We start from the raw sequence: 10,192 nt of genomic DNA, 5'->3' as shown, positions 1-10,192 counted from the left end.
AAAAAAAAAAAAAAAAAAAAGAAGTATTATATTAGTGTATCCTATCAATTATTACCGAGCACTAACTTGTTATGACTTTTTGTATTATTTGGGGTATATTTTTAATACTTTATCAGATACCATTTATATGTGGAGCAATTATTCCCTTCCGTGAAGCTCTCCCTGATGATCCCACTCTAGATGATGAGGCAAGGGACTGAAAACCAGCAGATTAATTGCAAGTCTTCATAGAGAAAAATTAGATCCTTGCTCTCTCCTCTGTCCAGAAATCAGAATGCTATCAGTGTGGCTGCTATCCAGGTAAGCAATGGAAGTAAACTCTCTGAAGAAATTAAAAGTCCCCAGAAAAAAATTCCTCAATGTAAGCAGCACTCCTCTCAACTCCTCCACCCATACTCCAAATGACGTGACATTGACCAAAATGAATGTTTTATTCATTTTTCCCTTTTGTTTGCTTTTCTTTCCGTTTTTTATAGCTTGTAACTTGTCATAGTTTATATTCAAAACTTCATAAATGGACTCATGTTCTGGGCTATTTTTTCATTAAGTATGATTGGAAAATTCCATATTCATTTTGACTCAGTTATTCACAGTTATGGTAAGCTGTTAAAACAATGAAGGATTTTTAAATATTTTAAATGTTTCTGTGTTACTCTGTCCAATTTTCTTCATATATAATATGGTGAATAATAATAGTATTGTAGGGTTGTGGCAATTAATTGACATGATCCATGTCAAATTCATGACACTGCACCAACACATAGGCATTCAATGAAGGCCAGGAATTACTGTCATTGTTTGTTATTATTACTTCCTTTATTTTTTAATTATTCAGTCAGCCATGTAATTAGGTCCTAGGCTAATGCTGGCAACACAGGGTTGGGGTACCAATCTCTGAGCAGTTGAAAATCTGCATTTAACTTTTAACTACTCAAGAACTTAATTACTAATAGCCACTGTCGAATGGGAGCCTTACTCATAATGTAAATAACCAATTAACACATATTTTGTATAGGTGTTATATATGTATTCTTATAATAATGCAAGCTAGAGAAAAAATGCTGCTATGAAAATTATAAGAAAGAGAAAATATATTTACTATTCATTAAGTGGAAGTGTGGAAGTGAATCATTGCAAAGGTCTTCATCTTTATAATCCTCATTTTAAGTAGGCTGAGGGAGGAGGAGGAGAAACTGATCTTGCTCTCTTAGGGTGACAGTGGCAAAAAAGTCCACATATAAGTGGATCCATGAAGTTCAAACTTATGTTATTTAAGGGTTAACATGGTTATATTATGTCTGTATTATGTTTGTCAACTTAATTTTAATATTGGAAATACACACTATAACATGAAGGGATAAATAACAAAGAATATTCTAAATTTTTCATCTTTAGAAATGTTTATTTTTGAGGAATAATATGTTACTTTTTTTGCTTTGAAATGTGCGTTGTAAAATGAGGGTGTTCCCAACTAATATTAAGAATAGAATAGAAGTAAATAATGCTGTTGTGAAATAAATGTACTCTAGGATATTAGAGTTCATTGTTAGTTACATGAACTAACATGAAAAAAATAAAAATGTCAGCAAACTTAAGTTCAATTTATGGACTCCCTTGTTTTATTGTATTTTTTTTCTCATATCAAAGTCAAACCTTTGTTTATTATAAACCTTTATGTTTTATTTTTCTTCTGGCGAATAAAATAAATTTTTCTGACAGAATTAAATGTTACCACTTCATATTTCTGCCATTATCCAAACACAGCTCTGTTCCTTAAAGATTTCTCCAAATAATGCCTGCTGACAATATGTACAAGTGCAATTTGTACTGAAATCTTTTCAACGTTCTTGTAGCAAATATATCATAACTTAGTTACAAAAAGGTGAATAAAACATAGCAGTGCATAATACTTTAAGTTTGTAGGAATTATTATATACTTGAAGAAATCTTGAACTTGTCATTAAAATTAATATAAAGAGTCATCTGAAGGCATAAAAAAAAGGCTGGAATATCTGTTTTTATTTTCACCATTGGCTGTTGCTAAACATCTTTGTTTTAACCAGCATATGAATTTTGTTCTGCTCTGTTTTCATCCTGGAAGGTTCTTCCCTCTGTTGAATCACATTACAGTTCTGGCACAGAATGACAAGGGTATTTGTGTGTGTGTGTGTGTGTGTGTGTGTGTGTGTATTTCCATAATATAAAAATATCAGCATCAGTAATAGTATTTGATTTAAAAGTACCCACAATACACACAAAAAAGTTGAAACTAAATATATGATCCTAAGACAAATATGTGTTATAAATCAAATATATATATAAATAAATATAATTCTATATTATATATAAATATGTCTATATTATATATAAATATGTAAATCAAATACAGAAAAGAGTACATATATAAAACATTAATTACAATACGCATTAGCAAATACATATAATTCAAATATATTATTATTCCATTATAATTTAGTGGCAGATACATACCTAAAATAAGCAGTATGACTTAGGGAGAGAAGCATCACACACTGGGGGCAGTTGAGGGGGGTAGGGGAGGGACAGCAGGGGTTGGGGAGGAATAACATGGGGAAAAATGCTGGATATAGTCAAAGTGGGAATAGAGGCAGCAAACCACCTGGTTATGTATGCACCTATGCAACAACCCTGCATCCTGCATGACCTGCACATGTATCCCAGAACCTAAAGTAAAATTTTTTAAAATGCAAAATAATTTAAATAAAAAATTGAAAGTAAAATATTATTTTTAAACAAGTGGATTTTAAAAAACAGGGCATCAAGGATGTCATGGTTGAGCTCAAGTATCTTTTTGAGCATTTTTTCCCCAGCTGATGAGAAACAGAAATCTCTTTATGGTTCCATAACATAATGTTGCTAAATTTAGTTCTAGTGCGCTGCAGGCCAAAACCCTTGAGCTCAGCACTCTTACATTTTTGCCTCTTAAGAAGCTTGTCACACAGGCATGCACCATCATAGCCAGCCATTCACGTTACATGTGTAACAGGGGGAAAATTTCATTTACAACCTCCCCTGAATTTTATGAGAGAATTCCTGATAGCATCAGGCCCTTGTTTACTGAGCACCATCTTGGGCTTTGGTAAGTAAGTTTGGAGGTGGAAGCTGGGGCAAAGCTGAATTACTTAGCATAGTAATTGGGATGAGAAAGATTCCGAGATAAGGAGATAGAAAGCCAGGAGGCTAACCTAACCCCTGTGGACAGAGATCAGAAAAGAGCAATGCTTATTAGTGATGACAGTGAGAAAGAAAGGGTCTTTAAGAGAACATAGACGTCTGCTTAATGTTTTACACTCACGTCCTTTGGTGTGTGCTGACAGCAAACAAGTGTAACTAATACCAAGAAACATGACATATGATTATCTGGTCAAGTCCCAGGTTTAGAACATTCATATTAAATTGTCATCTTGTTGCCTTTTTATGTTTTCATCAGTGAGTGTCTAGTTGTGCCTTTCTCTATTGGTTATGACATCGTGGAAATTCCTTTTAAATTAAAGTTATTTGGAGTTTTTAGTCAATTCTGGAAGCACTATTCTCTCTTTTTCTAAAAGTTTCAGTCCGAAAAGTAAAAATCTCCTTAGTTCTTGGGGTCTGACTTGACTTAGGATTTGGGTGCTGACCTGAGCCAAAATGTTTAAAATTTCAAAATTAAAAAGAGTATCTTAAATCCCAGAAGTCATGTAGTACAGATGAACACTCCCTTATGTGTATAAAATGACCAAAATGGAATAAAGAAAATGTGGTACATATACACCATGGATTACTACATAGCCATAAAAAAGAATGAAAACATATCCTTGCAGGAACACGGGTATAGCTGGAAGCCATTATGCCAAGCAACATAATGGAGAAACAGAAAACAAAATACTACATGGTCTCATTTAAAAGAGGGAGGTAAACACTGGGTACTTTTGGACATAAAGATGGAAACAATAGACACTGGGACTACTGCGGGGGAGGAGGGGTGGGATAAGTGTTGAAAAAGTAACCATTGGCTACTGTGATCAGTACCTGGATGACAGGATCAAGTCTCACTATCACACAATATACCAATGTTACAAATCTGAAAATGTATCCCTGAATCTAAAATAAAAGCTGAAAATATTTTTTAAAATGTCAACCATCACTCATGGATTCTCTCCAAAGGACTACCTTCTAAGGCTGATGTCAACTCACTTCCACCTTTGTAACAAAGATAAAACAAAATTTTCTTATCAGTACAAATCCAGAATTCTCATTTTTTTCAGTTTGGGTAATTTCTTTTCATCTATCTTGATGCTCAGCAATTCTTTCTTTGGCTGAATTGAGTCTACAGATGAGCCTTCAAAGGCGTTTTTCATTTCTGTTACAATGTTGTTCATTTCTAGAACTTCCACTTGATTCTTCCTTAGAGTTTCACTTTCTCTGCTGAGATTACACATTTAATCTTGAATATTGCCAACCTTTTCCATTAAACTTTTAACCTATTAAATTTAGTTAATTTCCCTATAACATAGTCCAAACATCTATGCCATGGTTACCTTGTCTCTTGAAGTATGTTGCTTCATCCTGTCTTATGTGCTTCATAATTTTTAGTTGTTTTTGAAAGCTGGACTCCTTATATGGAATAGCAAAGACTGAGGTAAGTAGAACTACACACCTGGAAATGGGTAATCCTTCCTTTCACTGGGACCTTGAGTGAGAGAATTACTCTAAGAGTTGGCCTGGTTTTGAGATTTTTTACTATGTTACCCTTAATGTATTATAGCCTTCAAATTCCTCTAAATAAACACTATATATTTAGAGAATGGGTTAGTCTTTCAGATATTTTTTGTTTGTTTCTTAATTTTTCCTGAGTATTTATTCTGCTGAGAGCTTTGCACTGCATCTCAGAGATGTTCTCTCTCTGGCAAGATCCTTTCTATTCTAAGCCTGTTAACCTAGTGATAATGGTGGTGGTGGTAGGTGTTTCATGTTGTTCAAATAAAGTCTCAGTCTTAGGAAGACACCATATCTCTGCTGACCTTTCCCCAGGGATAGAGTTGTTCCCCTCTACTTTTCCCTCACTTGTAATGGAGTTTCACCAGTGCCCTAATGACAACAGTGTTTGCTATCTTTTTCCCTACAGATGAAGGCTTTTGTTCAGTAGGAGAGATGGGGATGGGTATCTTAGCAGTGTTCTCACCCCCATCCCTACTGGGAGCTCCCGGTGCCCTCCTGCTGTTCTGCACTATGTAAGAGACATTATCAGTATTTTCTCAGTCTTTCTGTGACCACCAGATGGTTTGTGAACAAAATGGCAAGAAGAATGTGCCACTCTCAGAGGCTTCACTCCTGTTACTAGCACATATGCCAACATATCAATCACCCAAGCTAAACCACTCCTGCCAGTCTGACCATTTCTTGCACAAGAAATCCAGGGCTCCAGTCTTTTCTCTCCTTGCCTGTCTCTCCTTAGATTTGAGGCCAGTTGGTTGCTATGCAACCCCAGCTCTCAAGTGGATCAAAAAAAGATTATGAATCTGATGCGTGTTTCGTTTATTTTTACTGTAAGATTGGAGACTTCACTTTTTGCAGCTCCCTACATCTCTGAATGGAAACCAGAGGGAAGTCTTAGTCCTTTGAATTTTTTTTTTTATTTTTTTGGTCACTTTCTCTGAAAACTGCTTCTTTTGACTTGCTCTAAATATGTAGTCAGACCAATGACATAACATTTCAATTGGGATGCATGGAACAATACATATAAAGATAACTTTGAAATAACCAATCTTTACTGAGTAAAATATTATCTTCCCTTTTACTTTACATTCGAAAATTACTGTTTCAGAGACATTCATACACATTACAGACAAATACATGCACAGAAACAGTAAGAAACACTAAACATAGTGTTGTCATTTGCCCAAGGAAAATGTGGAATAAATATTATCTTAACCTACTGCTAATTTAATAAAGATTTTCTCCCTAGAGAAGTAGAAATCACTTTAAGATTTCCTAATTTGTTTTTATATTGCTGTTAAGAGACACAATAATAGTCCTATCACACATGCTTATGGAGAAATTAGAAAAGGTACTTTGCCCCAAGCCAAAGTTAAATGGTCAGTGAATCATTGGAAAGTCTGAATTCCCAATACAGCGAATCACTCCTTTCAGCTCCCTCTCTCCAAATAAAGCCTTATTTAAGGCTCCTGAATGGTTTAATTATCAGATCTTAATGTGAATTTTCTACTTTTTTATATTTTCTTTTTGTTTTATTCTACATCTAAAATCTTATGTGAAAATTTTTCACTGAAGATGTGTCTTATATATGAACTAGACATGTACTAGAAAACAACTTTCTCAAATCTTGTAGGTTCTGTGCTGTTTTCTAATCCTGTGCTAGTAATGCTCACTCATTTCTATGATTTTCTAGAAATTTAAATAAAATAAAAGACCTACAGACTAAGTTCTGCCTCCAGAACTTATATAGTAATTGTAATATGAAATAAAGCAATACTTAGGAAACTTATCTGGGGAGATGCTGCATTGACAGCGCTGGAGGCTAGTTTATCCTAACTTGGTGAGTGGATCTCACCTTTGTTATGCAGCAAGTTTCCTGTAGAGCAATGTTTCTCAGACTTTCCTGTGCACATCAACTCCTGAGTTCTTGTGAAAGTGCTAATTCCGATTCAGTAGGTATGGCAAAGCCCAAGATTCTGCATGTCCAAAAAGCTCCCAGGAGATACTGGTCACCAGACAGTATTTTGAGAACATTTTTAAAAACAACCTTACTTTTAGAGATTCTCATGCTGAAGATCTCTGAGGGCGGTCTTATAATTGTATTTTTTAAGAGTTGCAAATGTTGATTATAAAGCCCAGCTATGAATAAAGATCATTTCTGTGGATGTATTTCACCTTTGTGACGATGCTTGCAAAGTATCTTATACAGCTAAATGTTGATACCTAATTTGCATACTATTTACAGTATTTACTTATTTACTAAATTTCTTGTTAAATTCTTGGATAATACAAAGGATCCTTTTTGAAATTTTACTGAATATGACAAAGTAATATATTATTTTAAATTCAATTTTCACACAGGCTTTTTAAGCAGGGCATACTTTTTTAGAATTTCTTTTACAGAGACAAAAATTATTTTGAATGTTCTCTTTAGCATAACTTATGCTTTCAAAGATTAAATCATTGTAAGAAAAGTTATTCTGAGGCAAGATAGTGTGATTCTAGCAGTTTAAAGTTCTTTAAGGATGACCAAATTAAATTCTAAACCATAATTACCACTGACTCAAAGGGTCTCAATATTTTTCTCAGCTTAACCAAATTTTAGACAGGCTTCCTTCTGCATCTCAACCCCTGGCTTCCCTTTGGTTAGAGCATTTACTTTCAAAACTTGTAATTGTAAATTCTTCCTTGCCTTTTTGATATACAAATTTCTTAAAAGCCTCTTCCAGTTTTTACAACCAAAACTGTCTATCAAGAATCTGGGAGTCATATCTCTGAAATGGCCTAATTGAGAAAGATAGTACCTCTATTTCCCAGTATCTGGGAGGATAAAAGCCTATTTCCTGTTACACAAATACTAGAAAGTTTACTTTCCCTTTGGGTGAGGTCAATGAGCAAATAAAGATGGCCTTTGTTTCAGTAGAATTAAGCAGAGCTTTGACTTGTCTCCCCTACTGCGATATGGAAGTCCTCACTTATCCATGGGAGATATGGTCCAAAACTCCCAGTAGACGCTTGAAACCACAGATAGCATCAAACCCAATTTCCATCAATTCAAACACACTTCTGTTCACGTCTTGTACCCACAAATTTAATGCCTTTTTCATCTTAACTAAGCACTTGTCCTGCACTATAGCTGTAACTTTTGCAGTTTGAGATGTGGCAGCAAAGCGAGGATAAATTTCTTTTTTACATTTTCACAAATAGAAGATTCTTACCACAGATTTTTAAATCTTAGAATACATTTTTTTCCTTTATTAAGTCAACAATTTGCATCTTTTTCCATTAAGGAAGCACGTTACATCTTCTCTTTGGCATATCCAAATTGTCAGCATCACTACTATTGTGTCTTGGGGCCATTATTGAATATAATAAGGATTACCTGAACACAGCATTGTGAAGCCACAACTGTTGATCTGATAACCGAGATGGCCCCAAAGTGACTAACTGGTGTGGATACACTGGACAAAGGGAAGATTCATGTCCCAAGTGGAGCAGAACTGGACAGCATCAGATTGCATCAGACTACTCAGAATGGCTCACACTTTAAAATTCATGAATTTTTTTACTTCTGAAATTTTTTTATGTCACATTTTCAGGCTGCAGTTGACTCCAGGCAATGCAAATAAGGAGGAACTACTATAGTCTTGAATAAAGTCTTCTTGGAATGTTTAACTTTGCCCAGCTTGATTTTTGCTTTGACATCACCTTAACATTAAACTTTTAGACTGAATTTAGGAAATAATCTGAATTTAGGAAATAATAAGCTTTCCTAACAGAGAAACTAGTCTCTCATCCCTTTCCCACCACTCTCTCTAATATCAGCCCATTAAGATTTTTCTTGTTTAATGGAACCATTAGTAGCTTTCAGTAAAATGTGGGTTCAAGTACATATATTTCAAATCTGGTTGAACATACACTTCCTTAACTGAGTGAATCTACAACATAGCACTTACTTAAAAGGGGCGCTTATAAGTTTGGCCAGGGCAGTAGTTATATTTTCAGACTTGAAGTGAGCTTTTTAAGCATGAATTTACATCTGGAATGTGGTTGATCAGAATTCTTTGTGTAAGATTTTCAGATAGTTTCAAATATGTTATATCATAAAGGTCCTCAATAGGATGTTTATCTCTCCATGGATAATGAGAAAAAGACAAACAATAATGGGCAGGCAGTGATAGACTCTCCTCACTTATTTTTCTGAGCTTCTTTTTAAATTCTGTGCTTATTTTATCTGTTAGACAAAAAGACCATGAGGAAAAAGGCCATGTTTTTGTCCACCATTTTATAAACAATGCCTAGTACAGTGTTAAATGTACAAAAAAAAAAAAAAAAAAAAAAAAAAAAAAAAAAAAAAAAAAAAAAAAAAAAGCAGTTATAGTGGCAAGATGCAAAATCAAAGATAAAAATAGTCAGATAAGATTTTTAAAAAATCAAACATAAACGTCAATGCAAACTTTTTAGTGTCTCAAATAGATCCAACAATGGGAATACCATAAATTTTGTGAGAGAGATTCATAGAAGATCAGTTCTCCAGATACAGCTAGTAAGTTCCCTGTCTTATGTACTAGAAACCAACTTTCTCAAATCTTGTAGGTTCTATGCTGCTTTTTAATCCTGTTCCAGTAATGCTCACTCATTTTTATAATTTTCTATGAATTAAAATCAAATAAAATACCTGTAGACTTAGTTCTGCCTCAAGAACTTATATGGTTAGTGAATAATTTCTGTCAATTTGTTTTACTTTGCTGACTCTATTAGTTATGACTTTCTAGGTGTCTTATAATATTTTCTGTCTCATAGAGTGTTCTCTCTCAAATTCCCCTATGAGTATGTTAAGTTAGTATAATAATGGCATGACATTTATTGAAGATGACTATGTTTTAGGCACTATTTTAGGCATTTCACATACATCATCTTATTCAATCTTTGCAACAACCCCATGAGGTAAGTACTATCTTAAACATTTTACACATGGGAACACTGGGTTCGAAACTATCACATACCTTTTCAAAGCTATGCAACTTCCGAATTGCAGAAATATAATTAAAAAATTCACACTCAAGCTTATTTTATTCTAAAACCAATTATTTTAATCCTTTACCATGTTGTGACTTATATAATTTTTCATTACCTCATGGAAAAATGCTTAACTGATATATGTAGCCACAAACTCAAATTTTGATAAAATATAGATTTATTGAGTATGAAACAGGTATAGCAATTTTTATTATTCATTCCCTCTAAATGTCATTTTTCCTAGATATTTCAAAATATTATTTTCCCATGATTATCCTCAAATATTTTAATAATGTAGCTCTTGCTGTGAAGTATTCACATCTCATTCAACTCTATGATTACTTACCATAAAAGCCACTCATATATTTATCCTTTTATATCCAACTGCTGTTTAGAAAAATATTTAACGAGCAACTGCATTTAAATTCTTTGACATAGC

This window comes from Cebus imitator, unplaced genomic scaffold (assembly GCF_001604975.1).
Source record: "Cebus imitator isolate Cc_AM_T3 unplaced genomic scaffold, Cebus_imitator-1.0 Scaffold116, whole genome shotgun sequence".
NCBI lineage: Eukaryota > Metazoa > Chordata > Mammalia > Primates > Cebidae > Cebus > Cebus imitator.
The sequence above is the reverse complement of the archived record's forward strand: the minus strand, read 5'-3'. Positions refer to the sequence as shown.